General features: G+C 42.1%; 1 protein-coding gene across 3 annotated transcripts in view; it reads left to right on the top strand.

The window, feature by feature from the left end:
- LOC144934341 (receptor tyrosine-protein kinase erbB-4-like) overlaps window positions 1-25,265 on the top strand; it is a 240,005-nt gene that overhangs the window by 56,470 nt on the left and 158,270 nt on the right. The window lies entirely within an intron of this gene.

A 25,265-nucleotide genomic window follows, 5' to 3' on the forward strand; every position in this document is an offset into this window, starting at 1 on the left:
TATAATTACCATAACTCAGTTTCAATTGACATTTTATATCCTTTACCAAGCATAATCTTGAGAAAAAGTGAAAATGTACAGCAATTACTCGCACAATTTTGCTTCATCAAGTGGTCAGTTTTAGGTCATTGAAACATCCAATTTATCTGTAATTTAACAAATCTATCTATGATGCAAAACTAATTGGCTTTTCCTTGTACAATTACTAGATGCATTGAATTAACACCATCAATAATGCTCGTACCTCCATGAGGATCAATATTAATTTAATTGGTATTGGACACTATTGTGTGAAATCATCAAAGGATTTTGAGGACTTTTCCGCGCATTTTTGATCATGCCGCAGTCAATTACAATGATCAGGTCACATATGCGGCCATGAAAATGTCTTGATGAGGATTATTCCCAATTACTGCATTTCACTCAAAACCTGACCAGTATGGTGAAGTATCGTCAAATAATCCCCATGACTGACATGAAAGTGGGACGGCCTTCATCCAGTATTGTATTGACAAAAGGAATATTATTATTTTTGGTAAACATGTCAACATGCACGTTTTCATTGGTAAAACATTATACCTGTACCACCAAATAATTCATGCATGTGAGAATTGATTGCAATTCATGCAGATAATATACAAACTATATGCTCATTTTACATATAGGGCTAATGGTAGACACGAAACTATGCAAATGATACTAACATGTTTTAGCCAAGTAATGCCAATGAGATAGAAAAACTAAACAGAAAAAATACGTTATTTAATCAAGTCACATATCACATAAAAGTTATTAAATATCTTGGAGGGTGTTTTTTACTTACCTAAAATATATAGCGCTTCAGAATAAGCTTAGCAACAATGATATAATTTGGTTTTTACTATATATTGTATTTGCTTAATTATAAATCCAACTCGATGATATATCTACAATTAAAATCTGGCTAATGTGTAACCCCCAGCTAAATGGTATATATGTAGAGACAGATAACTTGTGCACAAACTGCATTTGTGTGGCTTTTATTTGGCTGTAATGAAAACACGACAATTACAACACGATACGCCTTCACTACATTTTCATGGAGTGCACATGTTGTGCGTCACAGTCGTGATATTGTAGTACGTATGCACATATATTGAGAATTACAATTTTCAACGAAACAATATGCCTTGCTGTTAAGATAACAAGATGCTTTATTTACTATGAAACTACATTCTTATATGTTTATTTGTTTTGTCCAAGTGCAGCAGTAAACTGTTTTAAATAGGGCAGTCTGTTGTCGTTATCACAGTTATTGTTTCCAAGGCAATCCTGTGGGGTGCCATGAGATGTTAACTACCTTGCATAGCATACAGGAGGTCGTGGGTTTGATCCCGACCCTGACGCCTGTGTATTTGGAGTTTGCATGTTTTCCCCATTGTTGCGTGAAATTTTCTCCAGGTCCTCTAGTTTTCCCCTCCACTTTTAAGAACATGCGTTTAGAGTATGTGGCTGCTATAAATGTCCACATAATATGCCACTCCGTTGAGCAATCATGTGTGGCCAGGTCGCTTCTGAAAAAGAGCTATATAACTCAGTGGGCTTTACCTGATAAAATATATATTTATATATAACAGAAGATTATGCCACCAAGCATACTGCAGAGAGACAACGTGACGAGTCATTCGCAACGCGTAAGTGTAGTCCGATTATTCTCACTGAAAATCAAGAATTCAAAGACACTGTGGAGTGATGTGTGGCTTGGATAAAGACATGTATAGGGTTAGCCTTCTCTGAACATTTAGGAAGTACTGGCCAGAAATATGAAGTTCTGTGCTATTTGCCAAATTTGAGCCAACTGCTTGAGAATATGTCAGAAGGACTGGGAGTGTTTGAAAATAACATGTCTTTATTGTCTTGAGATTACGGCTGTTGATATTCAGAACGCTAGAATATGTTTTCAAATATGTTCAAATACTTATTGCATCATATATGGAATGTATAGGTACATTGGAAACAACTTCTGTGGTTTCCGAGATTGTAACTGAGGATTATTATTATTGTCGTCTGGATCTTGGGCTCCTTGACTGTGTTTTTTATACAATATAATGTGTTATTTTAAAAGCATTTATGCATGCAAATTACATCTCACAATGCTGTGTGATTTGTAATGTGTCAGAGTTTTTGAACGGAGGTGGGGAAACCCACGGAAAAGGTGGAAGGCATCCAGAAGTGGTGCCAATAATTTCCCAACCTCTGTGGTTTTCCAGTAGGAGGCAATTCGTGCTAAGTGTAATCCAATTTAGTAATTTGTGAGTAATTTCTCGGCAAGTTTGGACCATGACAACGGCACACAGTAGATTACCGTACTCTTTCGAAGGGCGTACATTACAGGATCTTTAACTTCCAATTTGAAGCAAACGGCACGTATTGTTATTATTAGAGTAAATACACCTGCAGTATTAATCAGGCTGCACCTCCGATTAGCACGGTTGGCTAAGTACATACAGCTGGATTCGAACAATGAACCTGTGCAGCAAGTGGTGAATGCACTACCACTGAGCCATGCCACCACATTTGTTGTTGTTGAAAATGCAAATAAAATAACCGTACGTATGCATACATATATTTGTCAAAAACATCTTCTAGAGTTGAGAATATTGCAAAAGACCCGCCAACTGAAACAATGTTCTCTGCTACTTTTATCGTACTATCACCCCCCCCTACCTCAATGGCTTGTATACATTGTCCCAGACATCACCAAAACTAATAAAAGTCTGATTAAAGAATTGCCATGGAGGTAAATGGTGGGTTAGGGCAGGTTACTGAAACAATCATTTGAGTGCGTACCAGAAACTCTAAACCAAGGAGAAATCCTTAAGCAAAGAAGGCCGCATATTGTCAGAGCAACAAACCTTAAAGGTTGGGCCTCAACTGTAAAGGTTATATTTTTTCGTATTACAACAACATGTTAAAGGAGCTGAATTCCAATGTCGAGGTTTGCTAGCCGTGAGAGAATTTCAGGAGATAGTGTAATTTTGCAAGTCCTCCACTAAGAAGGGTAGACTGCAGTGGCTTTGGTCCGTACATTGGGTTACATGGCCAAAATTGCATTGTTGGCTTTTAATTTTCCACTCATGAAGGAGATGCACGCTTGAGCCAGTTGCATACCTGTAACCCAGGTCCATACAGCGTACAGCCGTTTCAATATGGGCAAAATGTTTTTGTCCATTTGTTTGTGTTTCTCCCTTGTGATGGGACTTTGTACGATGAACGTTGATATTTATGAGGGCACGGAGTGACCAATAAGGTCTGAATTTGTCTGTAATAAGGTAGGCACTGATAAGGGGTTGACAGGTATGCAGTTGGTGATCTGATGTGGGATAAAGTGTCGTGAAGACTTGCGATGGCTTCAGGGACAGCAGTGGCAGTGATGACACGCTTCGCCTTAAGTTGATTCACGTTATTATTAACTGAGTGAGAATTACTCATTCCCATCTTTTTAAAAATAGATATTGGACTGTTTTCAGCAATTGTGTTACTCAAGCTGTCGTCTCCGTAGAGAAATAAATACAATTATTAAGTGAGGCACCTGACCAGCAGCAATTGGCGGCAAAAAGCCATTGAGGTCTTTAAATAAACCCATAATAATGATGCGGGGATAGGGGCGGTAAGGGCGGTAAGGGGGAGAGGGGATGTGGTTGGTTTTCACCTCCAATAACAACCCGTGCATGACTATTGGCGTCACATATGCTGTTGTCAGAGGAATGTGCATGGTCCCTGCAGTCATACAGTAGCCTAAACGGCAGCAGGTGTTACATGTCAAAACTATCCCTCCACAGAGCCTGCTGGTAAAGTGCCGCTAAAGACAAAAACAACCGGCATATATAAGCCACAACTCCCACAATGTACACACGAGTAAATATTAACAACAATATGTTCACTTTTTTATTATCGTTTTAATAATGAGATGACAGAGTAAAGCAACACTGTGGTCATGTGACCGTTTAAACATTCATAGGTTAGAAATTACATTCTACACATAAACCAACAATTAATGATTTGTGTGTAGATATTTCATCAATATGCGTTTAAAAAAATACGTTGATTTAATCAGTCACTACCCTTATTCCTTTCCCTTCGAATACGATTCACACGTGTAGCTTCACAAGACCTTAAAAGAGCTGTTAGTGGCATTATGTTCGGTGTCTTGGCGCTAAAGTTTCTGCTACTTGAGTGTTTCTGACCTTGGGACCATATGGCCGCATGCCATCAACACCCCACACCCTTAGCTCAGCTCAACCCTCCATCACCATAATCATAAGTAATGCCTTTGCTACCCCAGCTAATCAGAGAATCACACGGTGAGGGGCCATTGAACAGCTGCACTTGGTGAAGGGAATAGACAGTGACCTTGTGGAGGGTGTGATATGAAAGTCTATACGGCATAAATCTGCCAGATGCTTTGAGGATTCCGTAAGCTGTGAAGAATAGAACTTAATTGGTTCGCTCTACATATGACTAACCTCGCTGCGATCATTTTGTCATTACAGCTTGATGTACTATGGTTACTAATTCCAATCAGTTGTGACTTATAATGCAGTGGATTTGACACGTAACGTGTCTATACTATGGCTGGGACACCTAGCACTTTGCACAAGTTTGTTCAGGGTTACACAGTGAAAATGTAGCCAACATCCATTTATGTTGTGGGACATGTAAACGCATATGTAAATACCAATTTATATAATTATCAAGAGTAACCAAATGTGTTCTAGAACTAAATTAATAAATCCCCCAAAAACGAGATCAAAGTTAAGCAACAAAACTTTGTTTCTCATATAGTTGTCCAGATGCTGCCATGGAGTAATGGTCAGCACACTGGACTTGCAATCCAGAGGTCACCAGTTCAATCTCCCAGAGTGGTCTGTGTCCACCCGGATGTATCAATGGATACACAGCAGTTAGTTGATCAGCGGGTCTCGTGTGGTGGGGTTGAATGCGGGTAGTTCCACCTTTTTCCAGACATCTGGCCTGTGTGGAAGAGTAGGCCAAATACTATCGGGAGGGACTCACTTGAGCTTTTTCTAGTGGATGACCTTACACTTGCAGTGGCATGGACAAGTCCGATTTCGGCAAGAAATAATGCTCATCTGCACATGATCCAACTTGTTACGTAGTCATCTCCTGGGCCATCTTTGCAACCCAGCGGGATTGAGAGTTTAACAGATCCGTGTGATTCACCAATCCCTGCTGCAAAAATCAGTAAATCACAGGCGTGCACTCCAATGCCTCATCCTACCTTATATTAATGAACCATATCCGTGGTTCATCGTTACTATCATCAACCACGATCCATTCCTGTATGAAGTCCTCCCCAAGCATTATCCATCTTTCATGGTGTTGCAACGCAACAATAAATCTCGCACCTGCACACGTGCAGATTTCATTGGTCCATCTCCATGCATGTTGTCCTTTTGGGCATGTTCTCTCCTTTGGCTGCCACTGTCGTTAGCCTCAACCACTGGCCACCATTCCTTCTAGTGACATGTCATACCCAATCTCACTTACCTTTTTTCACAATCAATATGTTGTTTCTTAAACCATGTGTTTTTCTTGCTGACTCACTTTTCAGTTTTTTGTTCTATTTTCTTTGATAATGTGCCCATGTGTTTTGTTAATATGTCATTGCAGTTAATATGCACTTAAACATGTATATCTATTTATTTACAGTAAGAATAAGGGGTTGCTTCTTTCGGGAAACATTTTCTGAATTATATTTCTCTGGTTTTTATCCCATCGTTTATTAATATCCATTTTTAAAAATGCAATTGTTGATACGGTATGAACATTTAATTTGTATTTACTAACATAAACTCCTGTGACATGCAAATACAAAGAATGTTCAGTTATTGTGCTCATCTCAAAATGGGATGCTCTATTGTGTACACTTCTGACATGTCTATTTTTAAGCAGTTCATAAGATGCTGGTCAGCGCAAATTGCGACATCTTATTTTTTGCTGCACGTTTTTTTGCAACAGTGGGGTTTTGTACTTTAAAAACAACTTCCCATGCCATATGCTCACTGTCTTTTCTCGGTGTCTGGAAGAGGGCGAGACTGCATTGTACACATATTTTCTGGTTTTGAAAAGCCCAAGGCAGTAGCCGTGCTCATAATTTGAGGCTTAATACGTTGAGTCTGAAGCAACATACTGGAAGTTAAACGCTAATCCTGACACACCACGTTAAATATTAAAGCTGCATGTTGGCAGCATTTTTATAAATAAGTCACTCCATCTCATGATAAAAATAAACTTGTCATGAAATCAGTCTGGCTTACACTAATCTATTGACAAACTAAAGCTCAAGATATCCTCACCATCCCACAGTGCTTTCTGGTTATGTTTGAATGCCGTTCTCCAATTTAATTGCAAAGATTTTTGATGATTTCGATGTCAATTATATTAGTGTGAATTTGCATTACGGTATATACAACCTACTACTGTTGCTACAGATGTGACTACCACAAATTACAGATAAAGAGATATATAGGGCTGATGCTAATGTCTTGAGTACTGACCCTGTGTTATTGAGATGCTCAGTTTCAATTTAAGCAGTAACATAGGATTAATTCAGCTTTTAAAGTGCAGTGAGGTTGATAGTCTCTCTTCAGTAGGCATGTAATAATCTACCAACATAATAGAATATTGCACTCATTGTACGCATGCAAGTGCGTGTAATAGTTATTTTCAATCGATGCAAAACATATGCAAATCATTAGCAAATATTACATTTGGGCAAATGGAGCCTATGAGGCAAGAAAAAAAGAAACAATACCAACAAGAATTGATTCTAGGACAGAAATGGGGGTGAGGTGTGAACAGGATGATTTTAGCATATAGTTTTCCATAGCCATTCCTTGATGTACGGTGATACTCGGCAAATCATAATAATCCATGCATCGACTTCATTCGCACAGTCGTGGTCTCATTGGTGGTACGTTTCTTTCTATTTAACACTATAGATATGTAAGTGTCCTATTATTAAACTCAGTACAATGAACAAAAACATCACGGGACCTCCTTTGCTAGTACCAAAATATGAGAATAGGTTTTCCCCTTTTTTCTGGCAACAAAACAGGTGTTAAGATGTTAAAACACCAAACTAAAACCTTTTACAAGGAATCATGTCTGCATTAACCACAATACTTGTGGTCAGAATGCAAACAAAAAACATACTCTGATAAAATATGCATTGTCTTTGAAACTGATTGGTCCACACCAGAGACAGCTTTCTTTCGAGCCAAGTCTCAAAACGGTGTTAGACCAGAGGACGCCAAAAAACAGTTGCAAAGGTTTAGGTTTCCATATTATTTCCAGCACGTATACTTCAAAACAATGCCTCTCCGTTATAGTGAAGTGTATCTCACCTTGCTTGCTTTTGCCCTAGCGAACACTATAACACAAGATCATCAATCGTAGCCTTTTTTCTGCACATAATCGCTTTGTAGCTCTTATGGTCGGTTAAGGAGGGTGGCATGAACAGCCACTCGTGTAGCATCCACAAAGATTAAACAAGAACCCAGATGAATCTGCTGTTTTGTGAAAGTAATTATTCTTCTTGCTTGAAAGGAAGAAAAATTCCTCTATAATAAATAGACCGTGGCGTATTATGACAAGCAGTGTTATTGGCTTGAAAATTATATTTCCTGGTCATTCCAAGGGCCTACCTCCCAAGATTGAAATGAAATTAAGATTACATAAATGACTCCCTTTGTATGACATTACTAAGCTATATCAATTATCATCTTGCGAGATTTTGTTTAAATGTATGTAGAATCGTTTTAACGTGAAGAATGATCCAATGTATGTAGTCTATGCATATTGCAGGTTCTTTTTTAATTTAACCATTTATAAAATGCAAGGAATGGTATTTTACACAGGTAAAGCTAATTTCAAATGTTAATAACAGACATTTGGGTTATCAGTCGACAAATTATAATACATTTCCAGCAGACATTTCCTTCTGCCAAGTGGAGAAATGGCAGGAGGCACCATTGAAAGTGAGTGGGGGCGGGGGAAATGTTGACTCCCGCTGTGCGCTGCTGGCTGGTCACCAAAGCTACGAAGGCTTGATTGGCAATCCTTTGTTGAATTAACACAACGTACAAAGGTAGTCCAACATTGCCTTCACTGTCGTAGTCCGCCCGTGGTAGTTCAATCTGCTAAAATGAGGATTTTTAAAATGATATACTCTTTTTTCTTCTTGGTTCTTTCGGTAAAGTCACGTAGAAGGGAAGTAATAAAATAATAAAAATAAAACATAATAAAACAATTCTCACGACGTTTCGGCCACAACGCAAGCAGCCATCCTCAGGCGAAGAATGAAACACCCCAAGCTTGGAGCGTATATTTAAGCTGGGTTAGAGGGGCATTAACAAAGGAAAGGAATGTTAATAGTATGTAGCTGTAGTTACTAAACAACCACGTAAAAAACTAAAGTATAAACTACATAGCATCATCAGTAATGATGATGCTATGTAGTTTATACTTTAGTTTGTCATGCAGTTTATACTGTAGTTTTTTACGTGGTTGTTTAGTAACTACAGCTACATACTATTAACATTCCTTTCCTTTGTTAATGCTCCCCCCCTTTCCCCCCCCCCCTTTGATGCTGCTAATCCTGCATAATGCACGGGCATAGTATTGATTTGGAACCCCCCCCGCCCACCTCCTACGCATTTTCCATATGCTGAATTCCTCTTGATATGCAAATTATTTTGTTTAGGCGCTCTTCTTCCCACCTCCCCCCCCTCTAACCCAGCTTAAATATACGCTCCAAGCTTGGGGTGTTTCATTCTTCGCCTGAGGATGGCTGCTTGCGTTGTGGCCGAAACGTCGTGAGAATTGTTTTATTATGTTTTATTTTTATTATTTTATTACTTCCCTTCTACGTGACTTTACCGAAAGAACCAAGAAGATGAATCCCTGCAGTCACGAAAGCTTTAAATCGAAAGATATACTCTTTATTATAATGTAAGACAATATATGCCAGCCTCGTGTTAGAGGTGATAGCACGTGCCTGCTATTTGAGTTGGTGAACACTTGCAATCAATACCCTATTGAAAGTGTTCAAGTATTTCGTAGAGACTGTTATGAAACGTGAATTGTATATTTCAATTTCATGACACGTACATTCTTGTACCCATGTTTTCCTTTGTGGTCAGTAAATAATGCTTAAGTTTCCAAAAGGAGCCTTTGTTATATATTTTTGACAGATAAAATATTCACAAATGCAACAACAAAAAAGGGACTGAATTGCTATCCTTTTAAACAATTTTGTATATATCGGTAATACAAATTTTCTATTGAAAGTACCAATATATATTTTGAAACCAACTCCAACTTTTACAATCTTTTCTAGACAGTAAGAAAAGATTGTTTCTGGAAAATATCATACAAAAATACCCCAATAACATTTCTCAGTTTTATTGTATGGACTTATATGTTTTAGATGTCCAAGGGAGAAATGAGCTGTGCTAATTGTTTTGGTAGAGTTATGCATTATGTGTGTAGCTCTTCATAGTTGCACATACCTAATTTGCTATCAAAATGCATAGTTTGCACATTAGTTGAAAAATGTAATGGAAGCATAGCCACTGGCTAAATTTAAGAGAAAGTGTAAAAACACAAAAATGCAACAACTAATAGTAATTTTTTAACGTTTCAATGTAAGAAAAAAGTACACTTGACCAGAATGTATCACTCGAAGACAAACATGGACAAAATTAGTGATGGAATGAATACTCACAAAGGGCTGACTTAAGAGGTATTGGAGTGATAAAAAAAATTGCATGTGTAAAAAACATGAATTACACATCACAGCACTGTGTTTGCATGCTGGGACTTTCATCCAGTTGAAATCTTCAAGGAGCTGATGATAATGATGATTTGATATGTAGCTAAAGCTACATATGAATACAAATGCAACTCCTAAAACCTGCCTCTCCAAAATTCCCGACATACGATATGCTCTTTGGTCTGTATTCTGTATGTCAAAAAATGTAGCATTTTGCTTTTCGTCCACTTTAAATATTATGAAAGGAATTGTTCTACAGAAAATTTTGCATTCAAAGTATAGCTGCATTGCAACACATACAAATCAAGAACATTGTAATATTTTCAAATAATTTATTGATAAAAAACAATAAACAAAGATGTTAAGTTAAAATTAGAATTTAAACTGGACGTTCAAAATTACTCTGTAGGTACAGTAAATGTACCCTTTTTAATGACATGTAATGTTGCGATCTATTATTCAAAGATAATTCGATACTGTTGTCAAGTCTTTTAATTGTATATAGGCATCGCTGATCTCAACACAGCATGCATTTAGCATGGCTATAATGGGAGCTAATTAGATTCTGATCACTATACTGATCACCGTTTGATCACAGCAGGTAATTAGTAGGTGCCATGTGCGAACTCCTTTGTAGGCCGGATGGTTGATGCATCCCATTCGAGGCTAATTGAGGGTCAAGCATCACAATGTGTTGATCTTTAGTTATATCTTCTCACATGAGAATACAATGTGACAGTGACCCTCCCTTATCACGGATTCGTTGTTGTTTGGCATTAGCAACATTCGAATTGTACCTCTTTTGCACCGTACGCAGCCAACCGTGCTATGACAATGATACCGCACAAATAGCCAATGAAAATTTGAAGCAGTGTTTCTAAACGTTATACAATAATGTTAATCACATTCAAACTTTAAACCACTATTTTAATTAGCACCATGGAACATATATATTCGTGTATCATTGGCGGAAGACCCGGTAATATATTTAGAGAGAGTTGGTACAGCCCTGCAATTCCTTATTTTTACCCCTGCTTGGAAAAAGGGCCAATATATGCCCAAAAATACAAGGGAATTATATTCTTTAGTTGAAATTACTTAAACCCAAGAAATATACAATCCTAGAATTTACAAATATACAACCGAAATCCAGGGCATACATTCTGACAAAGAGCGAAACGTAATGAAATATAATCTCTTTCTCCGAAATCATGTTCAACTGCAGTTCAGTAAAACGTCATTATCAGCAACAATATTTGACGAATATTATTCTCTATATCTGCCAGTTATCTACAGGAATACAGAGATAATAGGATTATTTCCAACCACTTCTCTCATCCATGAACATCTGTGGATAATAGGATAGATCTATATGCAGCCGGTATGATTTGTCAGGGATCGACTAGGGCATGGATCGACGGGGAATTAGGGTCACGTATAAAAGGAATATTATTATTATTTTGACAACGATTTCATAAAGGCATTGAATGGTCCATGATTTATATGTCTGTAGTTGTATGAATTTACATCTGCATGCAAGCTGAGTGTGGTGCAGTGGTGAGCAAATTGTGCTATGAACTAGGTAACCTAGGTTTAAATCCCAGTCATGGGTAACATCAGTGGCAAGTGATATGCAAAACAGTCCTAGCCCCCTTCCATTATCAACATGCATTCACCAGTATATGAAATATGGGCAAACAACACTTATAATAGACACTGGGGGTAGGATGGGGGGGGGGGGGGCTTTATTCTGTAGTGGACCCACAAAAGGTTGTATACTACTGCCGTGTCATATATTTGCTACCGATGTAATGCAAATTAGTGATAGCATGTTGGCAGTGAGATCATACTGTAAATGTAGTGTTTCATCCCAACCTTGCTTTCTGGTTCAAGGATTTTATTTTTTTATGCGAATAATGCATAGATTGAATATACATGTAATGGTTTGACTAGGAGCGTTCATTTAAATTGCATTTGCTGCATTATTTTAACATTAGTTCATTGCGTTCTCGACAGTAAAGTGAGTGTTTTTGGCAAATAATGTGATTCATTTTCAAGTTACATCTATCTCTCTTGATCCCGCAATATCAGCTTTTAGTCAGCCACCTTAAAATATAACGTTAACTAGCATATCTGTGACATATTTTACAATTTAAAGGCATTATATACTGTTTTTATAGGATTGACAAGATGGTTCTTATGAAATGTTGGAGGTCGCATATCACTGTGTAACAGCTTTAGGATCTGGCAGAGGGTATAAAGCGCTGGTGAGGTGTGGCATCGATAGGTTTTACCATTGACATCTTGACCTTGTAAATTTTTGCCCATTAATTCACAATAAGTGCATTTGAGTATATTTTTTCCATGTCAAAGGAGTGCAGTTTTATTATAATCATTTCGGTTTTAGCCTTGTCTAAATATTGCCAACAATTAACCGACTGTCAATCCATCACTGAATGAATGCTTCCCCATGCCATTGCAATGCTGGCCATTGTGGGTTTGTGAATGGGGCATCCCAGAAATGGTTCAGATATCAGTTGTTACTGATGTTACCTGTGAACCATTGTGCCACTGTCCAACTCCAGGAAAGGTTTGTAATTAACAAAAGTGAAACCCACTTTTTAAATCTTAAGTCCTGCATGTTGTAAAATGAACGTGAAGTTACCTTAAGTTTATGTTAGAATTAGTAGTAATAATAATAGTGAATGTACTGGTGGATTAAGGCCTGCCCATGCTGTATTAATCGTGGGGGTTGTTTGACCATACTTCACCACGCTGTTTTTCTTTTTTTTCTTTTTTTCTTGGTTCTTTCGGTAAAGTCACGTAGAAGGGAAGTAATAAAATAATAAAAATAAAACATAATAAAATAATTCTCACGACGTTTCGGCCACAACGCAAGCAGCCGTCCTCAGGTGAAGACCAGGTCTGTCGGGGAGACAGCGTCTGAATGTTAATGCTGTCTCCCCGACAGACCTGGTCTTCACCTGAGGATGGCTGCTTGCGTTGTGGCCGAAACGTCGTGAGAATTATTTTATTATGTTTTATTTTTATTATTTTATTACTTCCCTTCTACGTGACTTTACCGAAAGAACCAAGAAGATGAATCCCTGCAGTCACGAAAGCTTTAAATCGAAAAAATGTTTTACCACGCTGGTCAATGCTTTTAGAGGACAATTTCAGATATCGCTCGATACTGGTGTTAGCCATGGCTGTGAATCAGATGGAGATCACTCGGCTCACAGCGTAGTGTGGTCATGATTGCACCACCACTCTTGTAAAAAAACATGCAGGAGTGCAGGGAAGAATCAAACAAAATGCATGGGCTATTTCTTGTGTGTTCAGAGAACTGCACATTTTTTTTGTTTAAAGTAATTCATTGAAGTTTTCAGGCTTATATAAAGTATGCTGACAAAGGTTAATCGAACATTGCCAAGAATCTACTTTATAATATACTAGCTTTACTGGCCGGCTTCGCCCGTGATGTGGATTCACCACGCCCGGCCGCCTTTGTCTTTCCAATGGCGATGTTCACACACCACACCAGTTACTCTTTTGAGGCTGAGTCGACCTAGGGGAGGCCTAGGACCGGTTCAAGTAATCGTCACCGGTGGTGGCCATGAGCGGGAATCGAACTCGGGTCGCCGGGTTCGTAGCGCAGCGCGCTAACCGCTACACTACAATGCGTTACGCTTCCACATGCGCGGGTCCAATGACAGATTTGACGTCACAGCTCAATTGCCGTGCAAAAAATATATGCATTATTGAGCTCCCCCCCCCCCCCAAAAAAAAAAGCACAAAAATGTATTCTAATAATTTTTGCATGGAGTACAGTCTGGAAAGTACCCACATGGCAAATTTTAAGTTTGTTGCATGTCGCGAAGTACACTAAACATTTTGGACAGACACACATAATCACAACTTTGCCTTTTATATATATGTGGAGATTATGCACAAATCCAAGAACTTTGAAATGTTCACATTACACCTTAAGTCGGATTTTTTTTTCAGAAAAAGTGAAGATAATTCCCTGTAAAATAAAATAAAAAAAATAACACCAAAACATAGTTGTAAATCCATGTTTAATTGAAAAAGCTGCCTGCTGTGCTATGGAAATTGTTATGGTTACTGATGTGCTAAAAATTACAAAGGCTTAAAGCTGTAGCGTAATAAATGTTTTGCAGGACATTTATTTAATTATTGTGTTGCATATTTTTCATTTTTATTTCGCTTCACATACACACATCAACTGCTGTTAGCCACAAAGTGGCAGTGATCTCACCATGGCGATTGTGCCAGGCTTGGTGCACCTTGAGGCCACGTGAAGTGTTGAAAGCTCGCTGGCAGGACATCATGGGACAGACCCAGGTGCAATGGGTTGACTGACTGAGGTGACTGGCAGATGCACCACATGTGCTCCCCACTGTGCACATCTTACTACGTCATAGCCGACCGGCACACTGCTCGTTGTTCTGAGCGTCTCTCCTTTGCCCTACATTGTTGTTGGTGGATGACTGCCTCCAACTGCCCAGGAGTGTCCTTCACGAGCATCCTCCACATAGGCCGCTCTTGACACTGCTGGTACCAGTCATCAGCTAGTAAAATCAGCTCTACATCCTTCTTCACCACCAGGGGCGGTTTCTTCATTAGGGCGATTGGGCGACGCACCACCAATGTCATTCAACCACAGAGTCACGCTAGCCGTCACTGTGCCTCTGGATATAGTCCAATCAGCGTCATGCTACGTTCTGTGGAGTACCGCCTCTTTTTGGGCGATTTCCCTCCAGCTGAGAATCGCCCCGAGTGGTCCCATAGACTTACATTCAAAGATGTTTTTTTTCGAACGGGGGCGCTACAATGCATTCTCTATGGCTTCCGGGAGGGCTCGCCCTAACGTGCTTACGTCATCATACGTGCTTACGTCATCATACGTAAGCACGTTTCATCCAACAATATAATTTGTCGCCACCTAGTGGAATCTTTAATAAAATAAACTTGAGTGGTTTGTTTTAATAGTGAGTATAGAAACAAACAAGATGTATTGTAAGAGTCACTTTATTTTTCATTAATATTAAAGAAGTGAAGTTGCCTTTACATGCTTAAGCTGTTAATTTATCCATTGCATGGGTGGACCTTATCCTTATCAATCATCCAGACATTTGCCCCCCCCTGAGAGATTTTGCAGGAGCCGCCACTGTTCACCACATCAGTCCATCTCTTCTCGAGCCCATGTCGCACACGTTTAGCCCCCCCATCCGGCCAGACAGAACCTGCTTGGGCATGTGGTGCCTGGGCTTGCATTTCCCAACCAATCCAGCCTTTCTGCCAGTGGAGGTCATTGGTTGGACTGTATCCATATCTTTCACACAATCCAGTCAGGTTAAACCCAGAATAGATTGTAGGCATGCCAGCCTAAATGTTTCAAACTGGCTCGGAGTACATACACACAGGGATACAAACAGTAACACTCATTTGTGATGCCTATTGTGTTGTCAATTTAAATTACAAACTGGTTCGGTGTGATTTTGCTCGTACAATATGATTCTGTAAAATGTCATACACGGTGATATGCATTTTCACAATTATATTTCAGAATACATAAGCCCAGACATATGAACGAAGCAGTTTAATTTTTCATGCATTAACTTTCATTATCAATAAAATGCCTATTCTATGTGTGGGTTAATGTAAACTTGTTTCTAATTTTGGTCTAACACTTAATTTGGAGCTTTCGTGACTGCAGGAATTATTATTTGGTTCTTTCGGTAAAGTCACGTATAAAGATAAAATAATAAATTAAATTAAATACTAGCATACGACGTTTCGATTGCAACACAAGCAATCATCATCAGGTATAAATTAAATAAAAACACAAATCTAGTATACTTAGAAATGTAATGTAATACTTTACCGAAAGAACCAAAGAATAATTTTGGTCTGTCCGCCTACAATGCGGAGACTTGATGACTCTTGTTGCAATAACAACAACATTTGTATAAGGTTGGCTTGCTATTCAGACTCGGACTTTATTTAAGCTGGTAAGGCTCATTGCGCTAAACAAATGGCAAAGCATTAGAAAATATGCATACTTTTTCTTACTTTTTATGTTTACTATATTTAACACAAGCATATTCTCTTCCTGACCTTTGATATCGGAAGTACAACGTTGCTCCACAATATTCATGAATATAGATCAATCCACACATTCTGCTGCCTGGTGCAGAGGTTCCCAGTTCGAATTCAGCAGCTGCCCTGATTATTACTTTGGTGTAGAATAACCATGATAATACTACGCCCCCTCTGCTTCACAATGGACGTTAATAAAGATCCCCTGACATCAGTTGTAAGAGTAGGCTATTTAATGCCCACCTCAGGGTCAAGAATTGCCAAATTTGCAAACAACTAAATTAGGATTATACGTAACACCCCCCCACCTCTACTGGCAGACTAACGCCCCAGGTTATCTTTGCCAATGAGACTATGCTGATCTCTGGAGCTCTCATCTGGTTAAACAAAACTTGCACACATGATATTTCAGTACCTGCAGAGTGCTGGAATTTATTTAAAATCTATATTCTGTGATACGCATTATTGTTTAAGGCAATTAACGTGTTCTGCTTATTTAAAAACGTACTTCCTTTGATATTTACCCAACCACGAGCACCAATAGAGCTCTTTCTTCAACCCGTCGTCATGACCAAGCAAAACACATGGAATGTTGGACTATCAGTGATCCTACATTCGGACATTGCTACTCATACGGCATTAAAATTTGTCAAAGTTTTCCCCTCTTTGCTTGGTATGTTGTTTCATGTAATCATTCAGGGTTGTTGGTGTATCTTTTTATTGTTATATTGCTCTCTGAGCAATTTAGGTCGTGAAACCGCTCGACCCCTATTGACCCCGTCCACCTCAACCCCCACCACTACCCAGAGCAGCCCAACCCCTCCATCGGAATAATGGGCGAAGCCTAAAAAAGAAAGGCGCACACAGAGCCGAAAGAGGAATAGGCGGGGGCCTCATCAGGAAGAGGTGGGGGGGGGGCTTCAGGAGTAGTGGGACAGGGGGGCATAAAGAGGGTGGAGGTGGGGTCTACAGAAGTGTGACCTTCCCTGTTGATTTCTGGTAAAAAAAAAAGTGTGCAAGTGTAGTGACATCGGGGATGTCACTGTATGGTGCCGGCCCGAAAGGGCCGTGGCGTGCGATGCATTGTCAACGCGTACGCCCTGTGGTGGGTGTAGTAACAGCCCTAGCCAGGGCTTGGTGAGCGCTGGGATAGCGCAGGCACGACCCATAGCATGCAGTGCAGTCTCTCACCAGGGGGAACGGGAGAGTATCAGCCCAAGGACAGGGTTGCCTCGGGCCATGGCACTCTGGGCGACCCTGCAGACATGTGATCTAGAGTGTCCACAGAGAGGCCCCCAGGTGGGGGGACTAGGAGGTGATCACGTGTCCGGGGAGAGCTCTCGAGAGGGATCGAGGGGGAGCTAGAAGGTGGGCGGGGCTAGGGGTGGAGCGGCCTCAACCCATGGGGGGATATAAGGCGGGTCCCTGGGAGGGACCGGGGTCACTGCATTCTACCAGCTGAAGCTCTCAATCTGGAATCTTACGGGGCAAACACGTGGTCTCGGACCCGAGTGAGGCCCGACCCTTCGTAGCAGTAACTCCTCTGTATAGAGTAGTTAGCTGGGTGGTCACCACCCTAGGCTGTATCTGGTGAAGGGGTAGTTACCCCTTTGTGTTACAAATAAATGTGTTGCCTCTAAAAAGGAACAACGTCTGCGACTCAGTTGGACTCACTACACAAGCAGACAGCAGCTGAGCTTTAGTGCTGAATATGTGGCCACAGGATAACTCGTTAAAAAGTTGATGTTATTCAGTTAGTGGATAATACATGCAATACAAATACATTGCTTTTAACTCGTTTGCTACATCACCTGTGTATTAGTTTGTGTATACTCTACAAAAAGCTAGGAATAACGTAGTTTTATATTGTTTCACAGTAGTTATTCATCTGTATATTTTACAGCAAAGGCACGCAGTGGATTTTTTTGTACAGAATAACATCACTATCTTTGAAATATATCCAAGTGTCGTGAATTCAACTCAGTCGCAGATGTATACTTGGAGCCAACACATTTATTTAACACCAACACACAGGGTAACGTCCCCTTAACAGAATAACAACCTATGGTGGTGACCACCAGGCTAACTACACTAATTACACCGTAACTAGCTACCACGGACCGGGACCGCAGCTCGGGTCTAGGTCCACGTGTTGGAGACTCGGAGAACGTAGAACTTTGACGAAGGTTTCTTTCAGGATGAACAACAATGCCGGTTCCTCTGGGAGACCCGGCTTATATTTTCGCCGGCGTTGCTGGCTCCGCCCTTGGCCACGACCACCTTCCATAATCCTCGGGAAGGATCTGGATGCTCACCACATGACCACCCCTAACCCCCACTTTGGCCCCTTTGTAGACTTAACTGGTCATATGTCCTCTCGGGTCAACCAGAGTGCCATGGCCTTTAGTAACCTCATTCCTATGGCCGGCACTCACACACCCTGTCCTTTAGGACTGGCACTGCACGCCAAGCGTGGTGCCATCTATCGCTACCAATCAGCGCTCACCGGGCCCCTCTAGGGCCGGTACTACATCCACACCACTGTGGTGTCCTCAATGTCGTTACATCGCACGCCGTGCCTCTCTAGGGCCGGGACTGCACAGTAACGTCCCGCGATGTCACTACACAAGTAGCAGATGGCACATTTGGTCATTATTCAAATACATTTTTCAGAAGTAAAATAAGTTTGTGTCATGTATCATATGTGTGTCCCCTGATATCCCCTCCTACATTGTATCAAAATAGTTTCGTTCGGGCTTTCAACATCGTTGTGAATGCTATTGTAAAATGAAACATAAAAAGGAATATAAACTTAAGGTATACTGCTGATGATGCAGAAAGTTACCAGTCGTTTGGGGTCTGTGATTGGTCCATAATGCATTTGTTTTGTTGTTTGTCAATGGCATTATTGTTTTTGGATTAATAATTAGCTTAATCCACCAAGCATGACAGCTTAAGGAATTATCTTATGTGACACAGATATCCAAACAGATTAATCACATGTGTAAAAGCATGTGCAGGCCCCAGTGATTAATGGCTTTAATTATGCTTCAGCAAGCCTTCTGGTGAAAAGGTACACGCTTCAATGCAATGGCGATTGTTTTATTTGCAGTGACTTTAAATTAAATTCTTTTCATCACAGGCTGCCGGTGCCTAGAAACCAAAATCGTATTGTGCCCGCGCAATAAGTCATACGGCATATATTTTATTCGTTGTGCACAAGTCAGTGTAAGCATACACAAATACAAAGATCCTCCATATAGTATTTAACCGACTGTTGGGGCAAGTTCTGGTCGTGCACATCTATTTGGGCTGGCATGGGACATAGAGGAGTGGATGGCCAACGCTACGCCTGTCCGCCTTTATCTTCTCAGTGCTTATGAATAATTTTTTAAGGCTGAGTAGAACGAGGGAGCACAGGGCCAGTTTATTTTTTTGTTACTGATGTTAGGCGTGAGCAGAAATCGAACTCGGGTTACCAGGTTCGTAGCACAGTGCCCTCACCAGTGAACCATCGCTCTCCACACTGTAAGCAACGATCCCCCATATAGCCTTTAACAGACTTTTGGAGCAAGTGCTGCTTGCAAGCACCTATGAAGGACCGCACGGCACACGAGGGGATGGTGTGGCCAGAACCACGCCCGACTGCCTTTGTCTCTCCAATGGTGATGTTTTTTACACACCGCACCAGGCAATCATTTGATGTTGAGTCGACCTAGGGGAGGCCCAGAACCGGTTCAAATATTCACTGCCGATGTCATTGGTCGTGAGCGGGAATCAACCTCGGGTTGTCGTGTTCGTAGCGCAGTGCGTTAACCCACTTACATGACCACTCCCCACTGTAAGCAACAACAACAACCACCATTCGCCACTAAGTGGCGTTGACGTCACCACGACGCTTGTGCCAGGCTATGTGCATCTTGAGGCCACGTGAAGTGTCGAACGCCCGCTGTCACAGGGCAGACCCAGGTGCCACGGGTCGACTGACTTAGATGGCTGGCTGATGCACCACCTGTGCCCCCTACCGTGCCAACTTGCTGTGCTTTAGCCACCTCTGCTTGTTGTTGTGAGCGTCGCTCCTCCGCCCTCCGTTGTTGTTGGAGGGCGACTACCTCCAACTGCCCAGTAGCGTCCTTCACGAGCCTCCTCCACAGAGTCCGATCTTGATACCACTGGTGCCAGTCATCAGCAAGTCCACTCAGCTCCACATCCTCCTGTACCACATCACTCCATCTCTTTTTTAGTGCGTGCCGCGCCCGTTTAGCCCCCTCGACCCGGCCGAACAAAAGCTGTTTAGGCATGCGGTGACTGGGCATACGGGCTACATGACCCAGCCAACGCAGATTTGCCTGCTGGAGGAGCTCACCGATGGGACTTTGTCCAGGTCTTTCAAGGATTTGTGAGCTCCTCACACAATCCAGCCTGGTTAAACCCAGGATGTAAGCAGGCCAGCCTAAATGTTTCTAACCGGTGAAGATGTTCCATTGGGGGGGTCCACGTTTCGCAAGCATAGAGAAGGGAGGGAATGACTGTGGCCGAGAAGACCTGAAGCTTCGTGCGGAGCGACAGACCAGGTCGCTTCCACACAGCGTTACGCAACCGTTGAAAAGATAATGCCGCTCGACTGATTCGGAGTGAGACCTCTGCTGTTAAACCGGAGCCGTCATAAGCACACTGACCAGATATGGGAAACTCTCCACTCTCTCCACAACTGCCCCATCACCAATTGGAAGTTGTGGGGGTGGAGTGTCCAATGATTCAAAATACACTTGCAGGTGCTTAGTTTTGGTGGGGCTGATGGTAAGGCCCCACCTCTTAGTGGCAAGTTCCATGTCTAGCAGCAGCGCCACCAACTCCTCTGAGTGAGCAGCGATTACCAGAGCATCGGCATACATAACATGGTTGAGCAATAGGGAGCCATCCCTTGACCGCACCCAGGCATCGATCAGCATCCCATTGTATCTGTACAGATGGAAATTCCTCCGGTACAGCTATTGAAGGCCTCACGAACTACGTGGTCAAAACAGATGTTAAATAATGTTGGAGCCAGAGGACATCCCTGTCGCACCCCAATGTGTACAGCGAATGGCTCCGACTCCCGGCCACGTGGTTTTACCCAGGCCCGCTCACCATCATGAAGGTCCTTAATGATCGTGAGCAGAGGGTCAGGGACTCCGAAAGCACGAAAAATAACCCAGAGCCCAGGCCTACTGATGGTATCATAGGCCTTGACCAGGCCAATAAAACAGAGATGTAGGTCTTGTTGGAATTCCCTACATCTCTGCTGTAGCAGATGGAAAGGAAATATGGCATCCGTGCAGGACCGCCCTTTCCTGAAACCGCATTGGGGCTCCGCAAGCCTCTCCTCAGCGTGCCTAGCAAGGTGATGTTGAATAATCCTTGCCAGGACTTTTCCTGGCACACTGAGGAGTGAGATACCCCTGTAGTTGTTACAGTCTGTGCGATCCCCCTTCTTAAATAGGAAGACCACCAGGGCATCCTTCCAGTCCTGCGGAACCCGTCCAGTGGTCCAGACTGTTGTTATGATGTCATGTAGGGCAGTCTGTGCACAAACGCCACCCTCCCTCAACATTTCGCCTGGGAGATCATCTGTGCTCGGTGCTTTTCCTGGTCTCAGACTCTGGATCGCCTTCAGTACTTCCTCAACAGATGGCACCTCAGCCAGCTACTCACAGGGGGTAACTTCTTCCAATATTTGATGCACTGCAGCCTGGGCAGGGTCATCCCCATTTTGTCCCACGATGTAATCCAGGCTGAGGGATATTCCCTCCCCCAGGACCTCACAGAAATGCTCAGCAAATCTGCAAACCTGTTCCTGGGGGTCGGAGATTGGATCACCGTTCCTTCCCCTAATGATGGTAATAGGTGTGGTGCTGCAGGTTACTTTTTTGATGGAATTAAAGAATGATTTGTGATCGCGGGCCACTGAGGCAGACTCCATCTCTTCAGCAACTCGCGACCACCACCCATCCTTGCAGCACCTCACGGCTCTCCGAACCTCCGAGTGAAGGATGCAGTAAGCCTCCTCATTCTCCGACGTGTGATGCTGTAGCCGATGAGATTGGGCCTGTCGCTTTTTCTCAGCCAGCTTGAACACTTCCTGTCAGCCAGGGTCTTTGGGGAGGTCTGGACCGTGTACCCAAAGCAGCCATTGCAGCTGCATAACCCACAGTCCTAAACCTCTCCCATTTCCCCTCGACATCAGGAGGAGCGGTGGACGATACCAACCCCAACCGCAAGCGATGACAAAATTCTCGCTTGCAACTTTCAACAGCTACCTGAGACCATGCCACTTAAGGTTTGAATGGGGTCCTCGGTGTACACCCACTACTGGAGTGGAAGAATGGCAGGCGCATCTTACAGATGACAAGTCGATGGTCAGTGGACAGATCAGCTCCACGGTAGGTCCTGGTGTCAAGGACATGGGCCCTCATCCGCTGTTCCGTCACTATGTAGTCCAGCAGATGTTCTTTCTTGGACCCGGCATGCATCCATGATGTTGTATGGATGCGCCGATGCCGGAACAGTGTGTTGGTATCGATTTAAAGCTTTCGTGACTGCAGGGATTCATCTTCTTGGTTCTTTCGGTAAAGTCACGTAGAAGGGAAATAATAAAATAATACAAATAAAACATCTGAATCAGCGTCTGAATCATTCAGATGCTGTCTTTCCGACAGACCTGTTCTTCATCTGAGGACGGCTGCTTGCGTTGTGGCCGAAACGTCGTGAGAATTATTTTATTGTTTTATTTTTATTATTTTATTATTTCCATTCTACGTGACTTTACCGAAAGAACCAAGAAGAGTGTGTTGGTAATTACAAGCCCATGGGCTGCACAAAAATCTAGCAGCCTCCTGCCATTGTTATTGAGCTGATCTGGCCCATGCCTTCCAATCACTCCTGACCAGTTGCCAGCGTCATGACCAACTCGGGCATTGAAGTCACCCAACAAGATGGCTCTGTCCCGAGGGGCCAATTTAGCTAGCACCTGTGACAGGAGGTCATAGAAGGCATCTGACTCATCGGCCTTGCCTGCATCCCTCTACGGATGTTCGTCTCCAGTGGGGGCATAAGTAACCACGACCACCACTCCTCGCCTCTGGTTGATAGGAAGGCGAGCCCAAAGTAGCCTGGGGCTTACAGCTTCCCACATTTCACCGCCACGCTCCCACGCCCCCTTCATTCTTTTGTTCAGAAGAAGAGCCACTCCCTGTTGTTTGGCAGTCACCTGCCCCAAGAAGAGGACTGTCCACCCCTTATGGTGGCAGGAGCCAGAGCCGGTCCACCGGACCTTCTGAATACCACAGAGATCCAGGCGGTACCGGTCCAGCTCCCGACAGAGGGAGTGGCAGCCTCTCCTCCGCAGTAAGCGTTCGAACATTCCACATGGCCACACGTAGCGGTTTTTTGTTGTTTCTGGAGGAACCACGAGGGTAAGGATTCAGTCTCCTGGCTCCGCCAAATGGGGTTTGGCCACGAGACGTCATAGACGCCTGTCCCCCCGGGGCCTCCGGCACAAGCTTATTAATTAAATTTTGTCGTCGTGGTTTAACGGTAAGTTAATTGAAGGTGGAGGGGTTACCAGCCCCTCGCACCCGTCCAGAGCCCCCATTTAGCCGCTGTGGTAGTCACAAGCGTCATGAGGAGAAAGGCCAATTTGAATTGGCCCTCCCCCCACAGCACTGATCAGGACAGCGTTGCCCGTCCGGCACCATGAGGATGTAGGGGGTTGTTTTGCATACACACACCCACACACATTTGATCACATCCACAGTCTGAATATGTATGCACATGAACATGAAGGCCTATGAACAAGTGCAAGGGCCAAAGCATGTGCATTGGTGCACACGTGTGCTGGTGAACGTACACAAAAACACCTGAGCACCGGGCAGAGATGAAGTGAGTCATTGCCTTTCATAATTAGTTGTGATTTTTGGAGCGAGGGTATACAATGGAAAACATATTTATATATACCAACAACAATTGCTGTCTCATAAGGCAATTATTTTGCTTTTAATAATAATTGAAATTGCACGCTGGAGGCTACAGGGCTGTCGTCCCAAATGCAAGCCCAGACCTGCGAGTGAGATACGGAGTGATGTTGGGAGAAAGCTTGACTCTCGTCTTTTCAGCTAGAATCGCTTGGAGATTATTTAATACTTCGCAATTAAAAACGACTTAATCAACTGGTGATCATTCATATTGTTTGTGTACCCAAAAGGAAAACAAATCTACGTAGAATATTAATTGGTTGCCAAATTATATGTTTACATTTTTTATCGATTTAATTGAACTACTTTTTTGTCCATTAAGCATAGCGGTATTCTGCAATGATTGCCTACGTACCACGTGTTCTTTGAGATCTTGTTGTAAATTTGGGTTATGTTACTCGTTTTTCTGGTCAGAATCTGCAAAAAAATAACAGTTGTAAAATGACTGATATGCACTATTTTGTGAATTATTAGAATGCATGTATGTTGAACTTCTTTCGCACTGTACGTAGCCAAACGTGCTAATCGGAGGTGAATAAGAAGCGCCCTGGCCACAAATGATAGCTCAACGAAGTGACTTTTGTGGAAATTTAAAGCAGTCAACTAATCTAAACGCATGTTTCTAAATGTGGAAGGATAAACCGGAATCAAATGTAGTTGTACATTTACATTGTATTGGTTCGTTTTTATAACAATATATTTCATTCAAGTGTTGTTTTAGTCACTCTTGCATGTACTTATACTTTCATGAAATGCATAACTAACAATTTTTTTGGTAAACCTAAACCATAAACATTGTAGATGTAACATGTAGGCTTTCGCGACCAATATTATTCATAATAATGGTTTACCGGATAGATCGTGTAAATATAAATGTGTCCTTAGCTCACCACCACCACCCGACAGAGACAATTTGTCAGATTTTTCACGTGAAGAAAACAGCACACTGGTGTGTTGGAGAGTGCATCCACAACAGTACCGTAAATGTTGTGGTTTACTCTCCAACACATTGGTGTGCTGAAGTCGTAACGAATTGACACGTTTTGTTCACGTGACAAACCTTATTAATTTGCTCCGTCGAGTGGTGATGGTTTAACGACACATTTAAATTTACGAGATCTAGCCCAAAACACCTTTATTATGAATAAAAACTGTATATCTATATTTAAAATCTCTCAATTTAACCATGGGGAACCCAAGCATGTATTGTTATTTGTTTACCTCCACATAATGGAACTGTGATCGATCCACCAGTTGAATTTTAGATTAAGATGTTATTTATTTCAACATGA

Source organism: Lampetra fluviatilis, chromosome 1 (genome assembly GCF_964198595.1).
Source record: "Lampetra fluviatilis chromosome 1, kcLamFluv1.1, whole genome shotgun sequence".
In the NCBI taxonomy this organism is placed as follows: domain Eukaryota; kingdom Metazoa; phylum Chordata; class Hyperoartia; order Petromyzontiformes; family Petromyzontidae; genus Lampetra; species Lampetra fluviatilis.